The 20,100-nt window shown below is 39.8% G+C and overlaps 1 long non-coding RNA gene across 1 annotated transcript in view; it reads left to right on the top strand.

The window, feature by feature from the left end:
- Positions 1-431: 431 nt before the first annotated feature.
- The window catches only part of LOC117422088 (uncharacterized), a 66,907-nt gene continuing 47,238 nt past the window's right edge, over positions 432-20,100 (top strand). Inside the window, exons 1-2 of the long non-coding RNA XR_004547606.2 lie at positions 432-596; positions 9,019-9,047. This is a non-coding gene — a long non-coding RNA (uncharacterized LOC117422088). The remainder of the gene's footprint in view (positions 597-9,018; positions 9,048-20,100) is intronic.

Raw genomic sequence — 20,100 nt, 5'->3', positions numbered from 1 at the left:
ACGGTCTAAAAATAGGTATTTCAAGATATTTCACGATTAAACATAGTATTTATTAAAGCAGAAATAGTGCTGTCAAATAACAAACGGATCATTTTCTCTAGAGTTGTTATACAACAAACGTTATTAAATATTTACAGTAAATGCTTATCTGAAAAACAGTAAATGTAAATTGTAGAATATTTCATGCTTTATGTCCTCCTTTTGAAGTCATTCTATTTTCATCATCAGTGAATTATCAAACTAAACTGTGCGACGCAACTCTTGGCCACTGAATCCGACGTCTCTGAGAAACCGGGTTGTAGAGTGTGCCACAAATCCTCGACAACCCACCTCCACTGGGTAAACCCGGACTCTCCATCCTTGCTGTTCCGCTTCAGCAGCTAGTTGAGCATACCGCAGTTTCTTCCTCTCATACGCCTCATCTACAGCATCCTCCCATGGCACTGTTAACTCTACCAGGTGAACAAGGCGTGCTGATCCAGACCACAAGACAATATCTGGTCGAAGGTTAGTGGTGGCAATCTCAGGTGGAAAAATAAGCCGTTGACCAACATCTGCCAGATTTTCCAATCTCTAGCAGCTTCCAGTTGTCCTGGGTGAGGCTTGGTTTTAACACCTTTTCTTGGCAGTTGCTCTCCTGGGCGGAGGAATGTTGTCTTTTGTGTGTAATGTTTTGATGGAACTGGTGGCAACTCTTCCAATGCTAAGGCCAAACATCGCAGCATTATAAACATCCACATTCCTTTCTGTCTTGAGGTGCTGTGATTAATGCTTATTTCTACTGTGTACTACAATCCAGTACTCCCAATTCACACACCACTGTGCTGCAAACAGTGCAATGGGGATTGTAATGAATGAAGCCAACAAAATGTACTCAAAACAACAGAGGCATTGTGGAAGACTAAACATTAAACACAGTAGTACAGTATTTCATGTTAGAACTGGAAATGTCACATTTTTCAATTTTTGTCATGTTTTTCGTTAAGTACATGGAAAAATACAACGCAGTATGTAATTCAATATGTTAACATAACGTTATTCAGCAGGTTTTATTTGACTGAAGCAAAATGAGTTAATTCTATAGGTGATGTAAACCTTTTGGCCATACCTGTATACATAATAATATGAACCTATAGATTACTGGAGCCAGAGTTTATTAGGACCTATGTATGTAGGTGCACTGGTGAGTACTGCAGACAGACAGACACATGCTGAGTTTCACCTATTACCGAGTGAACATTCAGCCTGGGCTCTGGACTCTTGACTGAGGGTCGTGGGTTCAATCCCAGGTGGGGGACACTGCTGCTGTACCCTTGAGCAAGGTACTTTACCTAGATTGCTCCAGTTAAAACCCAACTGTATTAATGGGTAATTGTATGTAAAAATAATGCGATATCTTGTAACAACTGTAAGTCGCCCTGGATAAGGGCATCTGCTAAGAAATAAATAATAATAAAATAATAATGAAAGCCTTTAAGCAAGACTTGGAGAATATAAACTGGGAAGAGATAAGGATGTTATCAGTCAGTGCAGGTGTTATTGTTCAGAAAGCACAGCCAGTCTCCTAGAACACTCTGTGTGGTACAGTGCAGTGTGTAATATTACAAACACAGTTTCTGGCTTTTTTACAGAAAATGTTCCTATTAGTTTTGGTGTGTCTTACTTTTACAGAGCTTGCTAGAAAATCTGGGCTGGAGTGATACTGTGTTGAGGCATTCTGAGAACTGCTCAGATCAAACAACAGCACAGATAAGCACCATAGCGTGAGCTTTACTTCTATTGCAACACAATGCAAATCAAACAACAACACAGATAAGAAGCAAAGTATGAGCTGCTTCTACAACGCAGCGCTCGGTACAAAAACACCCTAACACTAACCCTAACCCTAACCCTAACCCTAGCAAATTCTGCTGTTCTTTCAGTGGCATGGGTTACATTTTCAAATATATTAAAAAAAAGGCTTACCTTTTTGGCACGGTTATTTTGGTCGCACCTTTTGGGCAATTTGGATGTAGTTCTCTTTTAAGGAAATAAATTATTCTTCAAAATTCAAATGACCGAATTAATATTAAAACATGAGAGGGAATATTTCAATGTATCTGTCTGTGTTCCAGTTTGGCCTTGTGCGATGACTGATTCAGTGCAGCTCTCTTAAACTAGGTTTACAAGAAGATTTTAGGTTGTGTTGAAGAACCGCAAGTGCAGACTGCCTTGTTTGAATGTGCGTGATACATGCGTGCTACGTCCCATTCTCACAACAATGGAGAGACAATCTGGAGTTTCTAAACTGTATGTAAACCACGCCAGTGTTTATAAATTAACATATCATTTGAAACCTAAAATCCTGGTTATAGTAGATGTTAAAATTCAGCCAAACTACAGACATAGGGTATTATACAGATTTAGCCTTATTTCACAAAAAGATTACTAGTCATGTCGGGCTCAGAATTAGTTCTCACAATTGGAACACCAATTAAAGAAAGACATCTAGATTTTAGGAAGGACACAAAAAGAGTCAACTTCTCAGAACATCTCTAGCAGACACTGCTGGAAACGAATGTCTAAAGAAGTAATCCAAGGGGCCTGCAAATAGACGCAATTGCAGGAGAACACTTCCTTAATTGCAAGTCTTCTGGGCTGCAGAGAATCAGAAGCTACCTGGAATTGCTCAGACTGGTTGTTTTTCAGTTTGCCTGTCTGAGGTTTTTGTCAAGTCTGAACTCAAGCCCTTCTCTCTGTAGCTAAAAACAGCCAGCGTCTTGGATCCAGATAACAGATTTAAACTGCTGTTGCCATCTGTTGCTATTTTCCTACCTGTTATTTATTTCAGTAAATACTGACTTGAGTGTCTGGACAAATTGAAAGCAAACACGTGGCATGTTTTAAAGGGGTGCTAACCAAGGTTTTCAAATCTATTATTAGCACTACTGGGACCTCCTTTCGCTTGTTGAAGATGTATTGGTTCTTTGCCAGTGTTTTATACTGTAATTTGTAAGACAACGCTAAGAATGAAAAGTTGCTGCTGTTTGCATCTTATCACTTCACGTGTGGTTCAAACTCACTCTAACAGTATAGCTGCAACTAGAACATGTGACCTACTGCAAAGGTACCAGGATGCAGTAGTGTACCTACAGCTTTCTATTGCATTACAAATAAAACAAAATAAAAGTCAATAATGCAAGAACTGGATTTCAAAGCATTGGTTACATACCCGTTACCAACCATGACTGACAAGTATAGCAGGAGGCTACGAGAGGGACTGATATCTCTGAAGTTTCACAAAGGTGATGATTATGTGAGACATTCTGGACGACAGCTGTTCCTGCCCTGTAATCGAGGTATGACACAGGCCCGGTTTTTGGGATGGAACCGCATAACAGTCTCGCGTTTTGATTGGTCCATGTCTGTCACATGAATATGTCGTCACACGAGTGGAAAAGCGTGCAGGCATTTTTAACATTGTGATCAGATAGAGAGAGCGATCTGCTTTCCACAACCTTACCATTAAAATATAATGTGGTATTACACTGTACTGATATAACAAACTATGAGTAATTACTTTATATAAATTATCATGTTATGCACGAATGTAAGAATTGGCTTTCTGTTGTGGTGTACTTTTTTCTTTCAAGTAGCATATATCTATAATCGTTTTTGCGATATATTTTAATATAAACATATACGCTATTGCAGTTTTGTTACAGGATACATTAGTTTATCTCTAATGTAATCACAGTTTTACATATAGACTGCCCCTGTTTTCATTTACGTCCCAAATTCTGGGCCGCTTTGCTTTTCAGATAATGTCCCAAATTCTGGGCCGCTTTGGTTTTTAGATAACGTCCCAAATTCTGGGCCGCCTTGGTTTTTAGATAACGTCGCAAATTCTGGGCCGCTTAGGTTTTAGATAACGTCCCAAATTCTGGGCCGCTTTGGTTTTTAGATAACGTCCCAAATTCTGGGCAGCCTTGGTTTTTAGATAACGTCCCAAATTCTGGGCCGCTTTGCATTTCCGAATTCAGCCCAGTTTTGGGGAATCAGCTGACAGCCGAGTTTCTAAGTCATGCATGCACAGTTTACCATAAACTGGATCATGAATTCATTTGAGAGTAACCCTTAGTACATTAATCAAAGTTCATGTATTTTCTACTCTCCCCAGAAATCTTTTTTTTTTTTTTTAATGAAAAAAACAAAAATGTAAATGTTAAAAAACGCATTTCTTATTATATAAAGAAACTACATTGCACTGAAATAGATACATGAAAATTAATTTAAGCAGTCGTTTTCCTTTATTAAAGGCTAATATTAAAACACATTTTTGGGAAGGAACGTGGTATTCCGAAAAAAGGACATCTCGTTTTCTTATGTAACGTCCATCAATATATTGTAGTGTTTCAGGTTCTTTTTGGACAGAAATGAGACTGCAACTGTGAGTAGATGAAGGCCGTTTATTTTGACAATAATTAAATAATCACAAAATAAAATCATAAAGTGAGGGAAAGGAGACTGGGAGTCGAAAGTGAAAATAAATGACTGTAGTAATTTTTCTTTTACCCTACCCTTCCCAGTCTTTTCCCCGCCCCTCTTGTGCGCAAAACCTGAACTCCAATTCCCCTCCACACACGTGTACCACCATGCAACCCTGGCACGCACACACCACCATGCAACCCCTGCACGCATACACCCACAATGCAACCCCTGCACGCACACACCACCATGCAACCCCTGCACGCACACACCACCATGCAACCCCTGCACGCATACACCCACCGTATCAATTCTTTGCAAAATATATTTTCGGGTATTCAGCCCCATTCATGTCTATGGCAGTGTTATAAAACACATTTTCAGGCATATCTCTCGAACCCGAGCACGTAAAACCACCATTCAAAGTGATATAGACTCGGGGGAGCACCCCAAACCACCCCCTAAAAAGGTGTGGTGGTTCACCCAAAAACTCATGTCATGACAAAAAAATTCACTTTGCCAAGCCATCCTGGCATTTGAACCATGAAAATGGTGACTCCTTGTGCGGGGCCCCATGGGGCCCCAACGCAAAAAAAAAATCAAGTTCCTAACCCCCACAGAACCCGAGATACGCTCTGTCAAAAATGTCCAAAAACTACCCTTTTTGGGGTCATATCTCCAATACCCCGGGGCCTAGAAACCGGGTTGAACTTCCTAGGGTCATGTCTGGGGGTCCTCTTTCACAGGGAGCAACCCGTTTTCAAATGCTACATTTTCAACAAATTTTCACATTTTCAGCATGATGGCATGTCAAGGTTGTATTTCCAATAGCTTTTGAGCTCCAGGTTGGCAAAAAAAGTCTAAACTGGTGTCCTTTCTAGCTGGGGACACGTCACTTGGAGGGATCGACAGGGGCCCCGAGGTGGACCTCCATACCGATTTTCAAGTCTTGGGGACCCCCGGAACCCGAGATACAGCACCCTGAAAAATGTCTATGGGAAATCCCATTATAAAACCCCTTTGGGGCAACGCCCACCATCTGGCGGTGGGGTGGCGTTTGAACCCGTGGCTGATGTCTTTCTTTAGCTAAGACTCTTGTGCACGCAAAGAATGTCCTTCTGAGTTTGTTGGCCCAGGGGTCGTGGAGATACGGGTACGATAAGAGACCACCCCCTTCCCTATGGCAAATCCCATTATAAAAACACCATCGGGGTAAGGCTCAGCTAATGGCGGTCGTGGGTCTTACGAACTCGAAGGAACCCATTTTCTTTAGCTAAGATTGTTGTGCATCTAAAAAGAGTACAGAAGCACCAATTTAAGTCCATTCCAAGTGTTTTGTGATCACAGTATCAGCCTGAATGTATCGGAGCACAGTTTTGCACCAAAAGCGAGGGGAGGCGAAAAAATGCACTATATACCCTATTCTTTAAGATATCACTTTGCACTGCAAATTTGAGGAACGCAACCACTTAGCAACTTGCAAATTGGTACTGCAATTTAAAGGCCTGTAGTGTCAGACTAGTAGTGCCTAACTGATTCAAGTGTTTTTGGAATGATTTGTTGTTTTGTCCTAAACCAGCAGTTTGTCACCCAGATTTATTAAATAAACGGGGGGGGGGTCCATCAGATTATTCTCCATTTTATTGTAACTGAGGTACCATTCAGTTGAGCGAAAATTGTAAAGGGGTACTCGAGCTGAAACCTCCAGATAGAAGGGATACAGTTTCAAAAAAAGGTTGAAAACCCCTGACCTACAGTATAAATGATCAGGAATAGATAAGGGAAATGCTGACTCATACAATACAATAGGATTTATTTGAAGTTGTTGAAGGGCACTGGTCTCTTAAACCCAGAAGTTCTGATAAACCCCTACGCCTCACTATATATTGATGGACATTACATAAGCAAATGAGATGACCTTCTTTTTTTTTGGTATACCATGTTCCTAAATGTTTTCTGAGGAGAGTAAAAAATACATTAACTTTGATTCATGTACTCTTAAATGAATTAACGGTCCAGTTTATGGTAAACTGTGCATGCATGACTTAGAAACTCGGCTGTCAGCTAAGCAGAATATCTCAAAAACTGGCCTGAATTCGAAAATGCAGAATTCGGAACGTTATCTGAAAACCAGAGCAGCCCAGAAATTGTGATGTTATCAAAGCGGCCAAGAATTTGGGACGTTATCTAAAAACCAAAGCGGCCCAGAATTTGGGACGTTATCTAAAAATCAAAGCGGCCCAGAATTTGGGACGTTATCTAAAAACCAAAGCGGCCCAGAATTTGGGACGTTATCTAAAAACCAAAGCGGCCCAGAATTTGGGACATTATCTGAAAAGTAAAGCGGCCCAGAATTTGCGACAGGGGCAGTCTATATGTAAAACTGTGATTACATTAGAGATAAACTAATGTATCCTGTAACAAAACTGCAATAGCGTATATGTTTTATATTAAAATATATCGCAAAAACGATTATAGATATATGCTACTTGAAAGAAAAAAGTACACCACAACAGAAAGCCAATTCTTACATTTGTGCATAACATGATAATTTATATAAAGTAATTCCTCATAGTTTGTTATATCAGTACAGTGTAATACCAAAATATATTTTAATGGTAAGGTTGTGGAAAGCAGATCACTCTCTCTATCTGATCACAATGTTAAAAATGCCTGCATGCTTTTCCACTCGTGTGACGACATATTCATGTGACAGACATGGACCAATCAAAACGCGAGACTGTTATGCGGTTCCATCCCAAAAACCGGGCCTGTGTCATACCTCCTGTAATCTGCTGAAAAACCTCATTAAATCTGGCTCTATTGAGGGTGGCAGAGGAATGTATGAATGACCTTGGACTGTTGTGTTTCTTCATTTGGTTTTATTATTTGAGTCCCTTTGCTAATTAGACAGTTCCATGTCGATCCGTTGCCCTGTTTCAGTCAGTCTCTGCCTGTTTCAGTAATTAGTGGTCTCATTCCAATGCGTTAGTAATCTGCTCTATCTCAGGTTCATGTGTGCACTTCCATCACAGATATATAAAGATAATGTTAGCAGGTTAAGCCATTGTTTATGTGGGCTGGTAAATACTTATATGATCACATGAGCAATCTACTACATTCTAATTAGTAATGGAAAAAGCCTATTTTTAAATCACTTTTGCTGCTGTCACGGCCAATGCACTGAAGTGCACTTCGAGGTAATAAGAAGTGTCATAGACTTGAAGGGATAAGAAGTGTCATAGACTTGAAGAGATAAGAAGTGTCATAGACTTGAAGAGATAAGAAGTGTCATAGACTTGAAGAGGTAAGAAGTGTCATAGACTTGAAGAGATAAGAAGTGTCATAGACTTGAAGAGGTAAGACGTGTCATAGACTTGAAGAGATAAGAAGTGTCATAGACTTAAGAGGTAAGACGTGTCATAGACTTGAAGAGATAAGAAGTGTCATAGACTTGAAGAGGTAAGAAGTGTCATAGACTTGAAGAGATAAGAAGTGTCATAGACTTGAAGGGATAAGAAGTGTCATAGACTTGAAGAGGTAAGAAGTGTCATAGACTTGAAGAGATAAGAAGTGTCATAGACTTGAAGGGATAAGAAGTGTCATAGACTTGAAGGGATAAGAAGTGTCATAGACTTGAAGAGGTAAGAAGTGTCATAGACTTGAAGAGGTAAGACGTGTCATAGACTTGAAGAGATAAGAAGTGTCATAGACTTGAAGGGATAAGAAGTGTCATAGACTTGAAGAGATAAAGTGTCATAGACTTGAAGAGATAAGAAGTGTCATAGACTTGAAGGGATAAGAAGTGTCATAGACTTGAAGAGGTAAGAAGTGTCATAGACTTGAAGAGATAAGAAGCGTCATAGACTTGAAGAGGTAAGACGTGTCATAGACTTGAAGAGATAAGAAGTGTCATAGACTTGAAGAGATAAGAAGTGTCATAGACTTGAAGAGATAAGAAGTGTCATAGACTTGAAGAGATAAGAAGTGTCATAGACTTGAAGAGGTAAGACGTGTCATAGACTTGAAGAGATAAGAAGTGTCATAGACTTGAAGAGGTAAGAAGTGTCATAGACTTGAAAGAAAGTACATCTAAGGGGCGGGGTTGAATCGAACCCACTTCATGTCACTTCATGTTGGGCAGACTATAATCACTGTAACAGACTGTAATCACTGTAACAGACTATAATTTTTATTTTATTTTTATGTATTTATTTCTTAGCAGACGTCCTTATCCAGGGCGACTTACAATTGGTATAAGATATTGCGTTATTTTTTACATACAATTACCCATTTATACAGTTGGGTTTTTACTGGAGCAATCTAGGTAAAGTACTTTGCTCAAGGGTACAGCAGCAGTGTCCCCCACCTGGAATCGAACCCACGACCCTACGGTCAAGAGTCCAGAGCCTTAACCACTACTCCACACTGCACTGTAATGATGGTCTGTAATCACTGTAACAGACCATCATCACTGTAGGATACTGTAATCACTGCAACAGACTGTAACAGGCTATAATCACTGTAACAATTTTTTTAAATTTTTTGCAGTATCTGCTTTTCTGACGGATGAAGAGATGGTAAGCATACATTCTAAAGTTACACCAAACATTCCAGAAGAATTGAATTCAGTGGATGCAGACCCTATAGAACAGAGGAAGCAGAATAGGCATCATTAGAAAGCACTAAAACCTACTTCACAAAGCAGCAGGTTTTTATTCAGCATTTGCTGGCAATAGTTCAAGATAATCTTGTTCCATTTGTCACAGGAAAAAAATCAAAAACATTTCTTCTATATTCTCTTCTCACTCCTGGAAGCAATCCACTTCATATACTGAAACAATCCTTCCAGAAAGGGACAGCAAACATTTGAATTATGTACGTTTTAGCATCCTCTGTAGTTCAGCTGGTGGCCCAGCTTTTACAGTATGTTTTCTACTTGAAATTGTTTTTTTCAGATAGATTCCCATTTTGCATATAAAGCTCACGTGGTGTTCATTTAGAACTGGACAAAAAGGCACCTCAGATGCCAATGGCATGTTTGGTTAATCTGCAGTATTCACGGGTAGAAGTGCTGCTGTTTGCTTCTTGTAAATGTCCACTTTGGGTTTGGGTTTGTTGTACTTGTTCAAAAAGTGTTTTCAGTTTGGTTCTTAACATCTGGCTCTTCATTGTGACAATAGTAGATTAAGGGACATGTATGGAATAGGACTGAAGAACTCTTTGGACTACTGTTTATGGAACAGACTAGGATTGCTTTAGGATGTTAGGATGATGGACTGAGGTTTGTCTGGAGTAAAACCCATTGAATAAGGAACCGTTATGTTCTGGGAACAATGTATTCCTAGATATCCACACAGAACACAATGTTTTTATTTTCTGTCAGGCCATGTGCTGTATTTACAGACGTGTTAAATTCAATCCACAGAAATGTGTGACATATTGCAGGATAGTTTCCTAGTTGTTCCAGTTTTCTTTGGCACAGCATTAAAGACTTTAAAGCGTCACTGTGCTTCAGTGATAATAGATCAGATAAGGAAAGGGTTACAATGTTATATTGCAGTGGAGAGAAAAAGCAGGTCTGTGTCTGATAGTTTAAACTAACGAAATACAGTCTTTTTAATTCAATTGTTTCTAAGAAGTGCAAATCAATGCTTTGAAATCTTACCTATTTGTAGCTGTTCTAACATTATTACTGCCCCCCTTCCTTTGTGCTAAAACAACGTTACTGATAAAAGACTGTTTCCTTATACAAGCCAAGAGGTTTTTGTACAAGCCTCAGTTGACATCATAAGATACCTTGAACTTGCTCTCTATCCCTACAATTAGCAAGACTTTGTTAAAAGGCAGGGTGTAACAGAGGGTGCACTCCAGAGATCCCAGCAACAGCATTGGTCTGATTTACGAGGGCATGTAGTAAAACCCTTGCCTAACATGCAGCTCCCAGTGGAGGGCTTCAGGAAACTGGACCCATTTATCCATCCTCTTAACCAAAGCAGCTGTCACCTGCTTCACACATTTGGAAGTACAGTAGCTGCTGGTTTGAGTCTGTGAAATGTGCCAATACTAGCAGAGAAGCTCGCTGGTGCTGTGAGCTTCTCTCACAATGCCTGGCTTGTGTGGCTCTGTGCCCCAAACCTGGATCTGATCCATCAGCCATGCAAAACGGTTCAGCTGTTCAAACAGAGCGTGATAATGCCTCACAATGGGCTTTATTAGACTGATCTTAAAGAGCGGTGCTTTCACACTTTAGATATGTACAGGCCTCTTTACCAAGGTCTTTGCATCAGTTTGGACTGTTACTAAATTGGCAATAAACACCAAGTCAATTTATCTCTTAAACGTACATTCTGAGCTGCTTTGAAGTAGATTGAGAATATTAATAAATGCCTCTCCCTGAGCCATTATGCATTCCTAGAAAATGAATCATATTTAAGGGTTGCACTGCATTTGTGAGACAGCTTGCTTGTTGAAATCTGTTGCATGTGTTTGAAGAGTAGATGGTTATCTATTGATCATAGATATCAGAGATAGCAAGATATTTAGCATCCAGGAGTATAAGTGGGATCAAATGAATAACAAACACGCTTCTCCAATCGCTGTGCATGCATTCATCTGGTCCAACACTTGTTATTATTATCAATGGAAAATCTTCTTTTTTGCTAGCCATTCAAGACCATCAGACTTCATGATAACTGATGGATTACACTAACAGCCTTCGCCTCCATTCCTTTCCCCAGATACAATTTTCACATCCTTGTGATAGGGAAATAGCAGCAATGTCAGACATGCCTGGCAGTCTTTGTCTTTGAGCACTGCAATCCTTCTAGACTCTGTTCAATAAAAGCTCTGCTTCTCTGTCTGTTCAGTGACAGCACTACCCGGAGTCAATCTACAGCACTGCAATTCAATCACCTACATTCAAAAGTGGCTCAGATGTATAATCGATGCAGTATTCTACTGAACTATTGTACTGTACAGTAAAATGTGAACATACATGACAGAGGAACTGTTTGTCAGATTAAGACTTCATTCATTCATTTAATAATATCAGAATAGCAGTAGCAATGTAAAAAGGCTAAGTCATTTCAAACAGTGTTTTAAAATCGCCATGGAATCAGACGTATTTTATTATATTAGTATTAGAAGTTTAAACACACTGAATTGTCTATAGGCGCTTGTGGAAGTTGGGGGTAGTCACATAGAGCCTCTCTCAGTAATTGTGCAAGGTGGATTCGGTTCATTCTGCACAGTATATGATTATGCCAGTATATCAGTCTCGTGCTTAGCTGTCATCGTGTCTATGTACAATTGTTTTGTTCTGGAACTTCCCTTTCAGAAATTGTGCCCAGATAACATCAACATTTTCTTTATAATTACCCAGTATTTCTGGATAACTAACTCATGATATAGTCTAAGAACGGGATCTGAAACTCCCAACAGGAAATTTCTTAGCAAATGAAGCAAGAAGATGAGCTGTCGGTGGGCAGCGGTGTGTGCGTGTGGACTGGAGGGCTGTGGCTTTGATTCCCAGGCACACCGACTCAGTTCACTAGTTTAGAATAGACTCTGGGAGGCTGAAGACTCAAGTTGTTCTAAGATCGTGCTAATATAAAAAAGAAGAATTACTGTAGAATGAGCAAAAGTAGGCATACATAGGATTCAACAGAATTTGTCAATATACAAGTTATTGCCATTCCATTAAAAGTGAAAGAACTTAGTAAAAATACATTCCCATCTCAGAGCCTCTTGTCCTTTGTATTGTATAATGAGGATGTGAAAAAGTAATGATGTTCCAATGGATAAGGGCATCTGCTAAGAAATAAAAAATAAAAATACATAATTTGACATTGATATACATACTTTTTATGGAGTCTGTGGTTTGCAGCCTCACTGGGTCCGACAGCCTGGTATGCATTGCAGACTCGTGTGTTACACAGCTTCAGTTACACAGCTCAGACTCAGTATACATTGCAGACTCATGTGTTACACAGCTCAGACTTGGTATGCATTGCAGACTCATGTGTTACACAGCTTCAGTTACACAGCTCAGACTCGGTATGCATTGCAGTCTCATGTGTTACACAGCTCAGACTCGGTATGCATTGCAGACTCATGTGTTACACAGCTCAGACTCGGTATGCATTGCAGACTCATGTGTTACACAGCTCAGACTTGGTATGCATTGCAGACTCATGTGTTACACAGCTCAGACTCGGTATGCATTGCAGACTCATGTGTTACACAGCTCAGACTCGGTATGCATTGCAGACTCATGTACTACACAGCTTCAGTTACACAGCTCAGACTCAGTATACATTGCAGACTCATGTGTTACACAGCTCAGACTTGGTATGCATTGCAGACTCATGTGTTACACAGCTTCAGTTACACAGCTCAGACTCGGTATGCATTGCAGTCTCATGTGTTACACAGCTCAGACTCGGTATGCATTGCAGACTCATGTGTTACACAGCTCAGACTCGGTATGCATTGCAGATTCATGTGCTACACAGCTTCAGTTACACAGCTCAGACTCGGTATGCATTGCAGACTCATGTGTTACTGTGGCAATGCGCCCCGCCCCTGTGTGCATTTGTGTGTTATGTGTTGTATGTTGCGTGTGTTAATGTTGGTGTATAGTCATTGGTACACGGGATATAAACGGGTCTGTGTTTCACGTGTATTTAAAAGTGTAGATTTGTATTTAGGCACGAGGAGGGCACAAATCACTTCACGTGCTGGTTAAATGTAATATGTGAGCACGGGGTTGCACAGAATTAATTCACGTGCTGGGATTCAAGTGAATAATTAATTAGTAATTGAATCCCAGCACAATAGTATATATAGACGCACATTTCATTCAGTCAGGGTTGTTGGGTGTTCGAGAGTGGAGAACGGGTGAGAGAGAGAAGGAGAAATAACTTTAAAATATCAATTGCTATTACGTGCTGGTAGGACCAGCACGATACTTGTTTATTTAAAACTCACCGTGTTTGTTTGTGTGTCTGTCCGTGCACTGTCTGTTTACTGTATAGTCCGTTTTGTTTGTCTCTTTATTTTGGCGTGAAGTGCCGTGTCCTGTTTTTGTGTTCCAACCTTTTATTTTCTGTTCTGTTCTGTTTAATTATTAAATGCTGAGCGCAATCACGCGCTCAGCTTTACCAAAACCCCATCTCTCTGTCTGTTTATTTCCTGCATCTGGTCTGACGCCACCCACTCCGGCCGTCTTTGTGACAGTTACACAGCTCAGACTCGGTATGCATTGCAGACTCATGTGCTACACAGCTTCAGTTACACAGCTCAGACTCTGTATGCATTGCAGACTCATGCGCTACACAGCTTCAGTTACATAGCTCAGAATCGGTATGCATTGCAGACTCATGTGTTACACAGCTCAGACTCGGTATGCATTGCAGACTCATGTGTTACACAGCTCAGACTCGATATGCATTGCAGACTCATCTTTTACACAGCTTCAGTTACACAGCTCAGACTATAAGTGGTAATTAAAGTTATTTTGAGAATAGCTATTTCTGTACCCCTGGACTGAAATAGAATTCAAAACAAAGTATCATGTCTGGGCTGGTTGTTGTTTCCTGTGTGTTCTGTAAGTATGAATGCGCTGGCCGTGGGGCATGCCTCATGTAAACTGTCACATCATGTCTTAATGGTTAATCTTGTGCCTTTCAGTAAAATAAAAAAGAATAGCAGGAGGGGAGGGAGTGACAGTATTGATACCTGGGTTAACATCCAGATAGTGCTCTCAACGCATCTCTTAGTGAACACAGACACCCAATTGGTCTGAAATGATGTTGCAGTACTTATTTTGTTAACCTTGGTGGGTGCTTGAACTGTGATCAAACCAGCTAGTTTCAAATAATGTAGATTCCTTCTCATGAATTCAGGCTGTCGGGTCCCAAGTACATTTTTGAACCGTGTTCACTGTAACTGTGTAGGGACCCTATTATTTTCAGTGGTCTATTATATATATGGAACAAGCTCCATTTTCACATCGCACAGTATTGGCTCTGAAACGCTCTTGTTTCGCTTTGTTTACCATCTCTCTCTCTCCAATTTGCACGGCAATCAGTCCTGCCAGGGTAGTCTCACAATAGAAAAAGCCAAATTCAGGTAAGATAAATGCGATCGACATCAGACTTCACCTTCCAGTGCTAACCTCTTCTTACCTATTGTAAAACACTTCCAGATATTTGCAGATATTTTTGTTCTTTGCTTGTTTTTTTTTTAGTTGTTTTTTTTTTAATTGGGATTTTTTCAGAACGTTGTTAAAAAAGAAAGCCTGTACAGTACTTCTTTCTTCCTAGCATCATAACCAGAGCTGACATTCTACTGAGGTCACACTTAGGTTTCAAGCTATAGCTGCAGTATTTATAGGATTGCTTGGTATTTACTATTCAACCTCCAAATATATGTTACACGTCAAACCAACAGAGAAAATGAAGGAGTCTTTTGTACTTTACCAGAATTTTTACATGAGCATCAGCATTGATGATGCAAAAAAACAACCGAAGATACGACCTCGGTGTCCTCATAACTAGTTACGGCCATGCTTCTTCCTGGTACAATGTTATTTCCTTTGTTGTTTGGTAGTTGTTACTTTGCAGCAGTGGTGTAGTCTAGCAGGAACGCGCCGGAACAGAGATCGGGAACGTCTTTCAATAGGCAGAGCCTTGACTTAAGAGTCAACTTAAGAATAATTTCGATGCACGCGCACCGATGAAGCAATCTCTTTTCCATGTGGAAATCAAAATAGTCTTTCTGTACCATGCCATTGAATAGGAATTAGGAACCAGATTCCCTACGTGCCACTACTGATGGTACACGAATTGGAGTCTCTGTCTCCGATAACCAGCACGTATTTTAAATGTTTGCAGGGTCAAGTCACACACATCTCCTCATTCCTGCACAATTGTGCGTTTCAGTCAGTCGTCCTTGTGATGCAATGAAGAGAACATTAGGAACTTCTATTACAAACTACAGTACTAAAGTTTAATAAGGCTAACAATGTTTTTTAGTAAAAATGCTGATGAAGAAGCCAAATTGTGTTTTTCAAAGCAGCCAAAAACTGCATTTACATTTAAGATTTTATATATATATATATATATATATATATATATATATATATATATATATATATAAAACAAAAAGCATAAATAAGTGCTACACATTTATTTTTAAAAAGTAATGTTATAAACTATGTGTTTATTTATGTGTTTTGCTTGTTTTTTTCTCACAATGTCTGGTACCAGAAACGCTGTTTTTTATTTTAATTTATCTGATGAAATCAAATGCGGCCGGTCCAGGAAAAAACATGTATTCAGAAAGTCGTGTAAAATGAAATTGTCCAGAACTGTCAGTGGATACATTCTGTAAAAATCTGAAACTGCTGACAAATAAAAAAAAGAACTGAGCGTTTGTGTGATTCAGAATTTTGTTGAATGCAGAGTTCCAGAAAAAAGATGTGATATACTAGAGGGCATTGTGGTGATTGAAGTTCTGTGCTGGTGATGACCTCATAATAGAAAGGAATAGAAAAAGAACATGCACGATAAAAATAACTAAACCACCAAAGACAGTGTTTACCTGCAAGATGATTTCAAGACAAGCCAGATCTGGCAGCACTGACTGGGGGAGCAGCCTATAAAAGTCACATGCGAGATGCTTGCATTACCTATTAAATATTACCTCACGCTCAATGAACGAATAAAGCTGGAATTTGTATCATTTTTTAAGAAATCGATATTTTGTTGGCGTTCCGGTATTTTTGTATTTAGGACTACACCACTGCTTTGCAGCCTGTTGATGGTGTGCTTGGGGTGAGATGCTCTGGGCTGGACTGTGTGGATGATGCTAGAGCTGCACAAAGTGACCATTCAATTACTCTGATGGAGCTCTCCACAGAAATCAGGGGCTGACAATCATGTGAGGGTCACTGGTGTTGATTGGGTTACTACTTTACCATTCAGAAACAGCTGCTTGGGTTTGTGTGGATCGCTGTTCTGAGTCTAAGAGAAGCAGCAATCAGCACAAATCCAAGCAGCTGCTTCTTCACCTGTTTCACTTTGAATGGTAAATTAGCCTGATCAACAGCAATGACCCTCACCTGATTTCTGTAAAGAGCGCTACTTTATTGCTTAATTGTATTTGTGTTTTGCTAATTGTATCAGTCTTATTTAATTAAATGAGTTCCCATATGAGCTGGAAGTTTGTGATTAATTCTTCACAAATAAGTTGTCATACTGTCCGTGAACTCTAAATCCTTTGGGCTTGAACACTACCAATAAGAGGAATACAATTATATATGTGTTTATCACTGCTCTCAACCCTGTATCACCGCTCTCAGCCCTGTATCACCACTCTCAACCCAGTATCACCTCTCTCAACCCAGTATCACCTCTCTCAACCCTGTGTCACCTCTCTCAATCCTGTATCACCTCTCTCAACCCTATATCACCTCTCTCAACCCTATATCACCACTCTCAACCCTATATCACCACTCTCAACCCTGTATCACCACTCTCAACCCTGTGTCACCTCTCTCAACCCTATATCACCTCTCTCAACCCTATATCACCTCTCTCAACCCTGTATCACCTCTCTCAACCCTGTATCACCACTCTCAACCCTATATCACCTCTCTCAACCCTGTATCACCACTCTCAACCCAGTATCACCTCTCACAGCCCTGTGTCACCTCTCTCAACCTTGTGTCACCTCTCTCAACCCTGTGTCACCTCTCTTAATCCTGTATCCACTCTCAACCCTGTGTCACCTCTCTCAACCCTATATCACCTCTCTCAACCCTGTATCACCTCTCTCAACCCTATATCACCTCTCTCAACCCTGTGTCACCTCTCTCAATCCTGTATCACCTCTCTCAACCCTGTATCACCTCTCTCAACCCTGTGTCACCTCTCTCAACCCTGTGTTATTGCTCTCAGTGTTTAGACTTTTTAGAGCAGTGCTTTCTGGTATTGATCTATATTATTGGTATGAGGGACAGGGCAATTGCTAGCAACAGATATATGGAGCTTTCAAGTTTGACATTAAATTGGCCAGTAAGCTTTATTTGTGTCTCTTGATGAGACTGCAGTGGTGCTGAGTCAATCTGTGGAATAGTGTGGTCACTCCATCCAGCAGCTTTGACATGTTGTGCACTGACCCGAGGGTTCTCACAAATACACTGTTGGTAATGGACTGTGTTTGAAGTGTAACTCTTCTTAAGGAAAGGGTGGCTGGAATGTAAAGTGGATTTGCATGAGGGTCTGTGCTGTTTATATGTTTTCTAATTCCAGATCCCATTGCTGGTCTGCTTACAGTTGTGCGGACGTTTCTTCTGGGTAACAAACAGGTTCAAATGATTGTCACCTGCAGTTTCAGTATTTCAGGAAATTAAAAAGGGATACACTATTGTTTTTATTTTAGTGCTCTATTACAATGCATGAATGGAGGTAGGCAGAGAGGGTAGAGGGGAGAGGGGGTGGAGAAACAATACGACACAGGGAGAATGTCATAATAATTGGCATGTGTTTTTTTTTTTATTGCTGATTTTATCATATGATTAAGTGAGCTAAGATGGTAATGGATCATGCCTACACTGCTTCTTATGACTCAATAACCTTCTCCATATTAATATCTAATGTACTCACATATGTATTTTTTTAATGCTGACACAATAACTTAATAATGTCCTTCTGATTAAGGATGACTACATTGTCCATTCTGCATTGACTTTCATACAAACAGGAAACGTGTTCCAGGGTTTAATTTTAAATCAGCATTAATGATAAAATAATCACGCTCTTCATTTAAATGACAATGCAGCCTGAAATAGTAGCTGTGAAATGGCAATTTAGTACAAAATTACTGATTCAGGCTAATGCTAATGAGAATGAAGAATAAATGCAAGCAACTAAGGCTGGGTGAATGTTGAACAATTTTTGTGGCATGCTCCTGCAGCGAATAGTATACCACAAATTAATTTATTCTCTCTCTCTCTCAAAAAAAAAATTGTGATTAATCTCACGATTACAAATTATTTTTTATAACTTGAAAATATCGAAATAAAACAAAGCATTCACTGAGTACCGGTTATAAGTTCCTTAATTGTAAACAATATATTTTAAAATCAATTTGGTAATTTAAATAAAATTAAAAGTCAGAAGTATCCATTTTGCAACAGCATTGGTTATGCAGGTTGTCCCACTGTATTACAACGTACAAGTAAATAATAAATAAATGATCCCTGGAGCAGCACAGGCATGTACAGGAATCCTTGTTATTACAAACTCGCTTCATACAGGAATGCCACTCCCAACGTGGGCATGGAATGAATGCCAACATCTAACTGAAATACTTAAGCGGGGACTACTTTCACGCGGGACACCCTGTACTGTACTGACATGATGTAGCTTGATTCACAGACTTGCAGAAATCCTGAATTTCTAAAAAACTATGTCCAAACTGACTGTTTCATATGTTGCTGCCTGTAGCAGAACTGCTATTTTGAGAAGTGAAGGCATACTTACTGCACACAGGTTGTACAGCAGACTAGATGGAACTAACAGTCTTTCTATCCAATGAACTGTCAGAAAGTTTTAAAAAAAAAAACACTTCCCATTCATAAGTCCTTCACTTTTACTGCTTTGCTCCAGAATGCAGTTCTGTGACTAGCTTTCTATTCAAACGATGACTGCACTTATTGTGTTGCATATTAAAATAGTGACGCAGGGAATTAATTAAGGTATGCTGAGAGGATCAAGACAAAGGGCGATTAACAGGCGATAAAAATATTGATCTAAAAAGCAATTCACCATCACAGACGTGTGATTAATTGACAGCCCTGATTGACAGCCCTGATTATATATAGTGATTGTAAATCCTGGTCTGTGATTGGTTAATACCTCATCATCGGAGCAAAAATAGATTGAACTATTGCCCTGACATCCTTATACTACCAGGCTATAGTCTCCTTCGGTCATGTGATTGGTTCACATCCCTGTCAGTCCTGGCCCTTTTCAAAGAACATAAGAAAGTTTACAAACGAGAGGAGGCCATTCAGCCCATCTTGCTCGTTTGGTTGTTAGTAGCTTATTGATCCCAGAATCTCATCAAGCAGCTTCTTGAAGGATCCCAGGGTGTCAGCTTCAACAGCATTACTGGGGTGTTGGTTCCATATCCTCACAATTCTCTGTGTAAAAAAGTGCCTCCTATTTTCTGTTCTGCATGCCCCTTTATCTAATCTCCATTTATGACCCCTGGTCCTTTTTTCTTTTTTCAAGTCAAAGAAGTCCCCCGGGTTGACATTGTCTATACCTTTTAGGATTTTGAACGTTTGAATCAGATCGCCGCGTAGTCTTCTTTGTTCAAGACTGAATAGATTTAATTCTTTTAGCCTGTCTGCATACGACATGCCTTTTAAACCTGGGATAATTCTGGTTGCTCTTCTTTGCACTCTTTCTAGAGCAGCAATATCCTTTTTGTAACAAGGTGACCAGAACTGAACACAATATTCTAGGTGAGGTCTTACTAATGCATTGTAAAGTTTTAACATTAATTCCCTTGATTTAAATTCAACACTTCTCACAATATATCCGAGCATCTTGTTAG

This window comes from Acipenser ruthenus, chromosome 15 (assembly GCF_902713425.1).
Source record: "Acipenser ruthenus chromosome 15, fAciRut3.2 maternal haplotype, whole genome shotgun sequence".
NCBI lineage: Eukaryota > Metazoa > Chordata > Actinopteri > Acipenseriformes > Acipenseridae > Acipenser > Acipenser ruthenus.
Note: the sequence above shows the minus strand (reverse complement) of the source record. Positions and strands in the feature narration are given on the sequence as shown.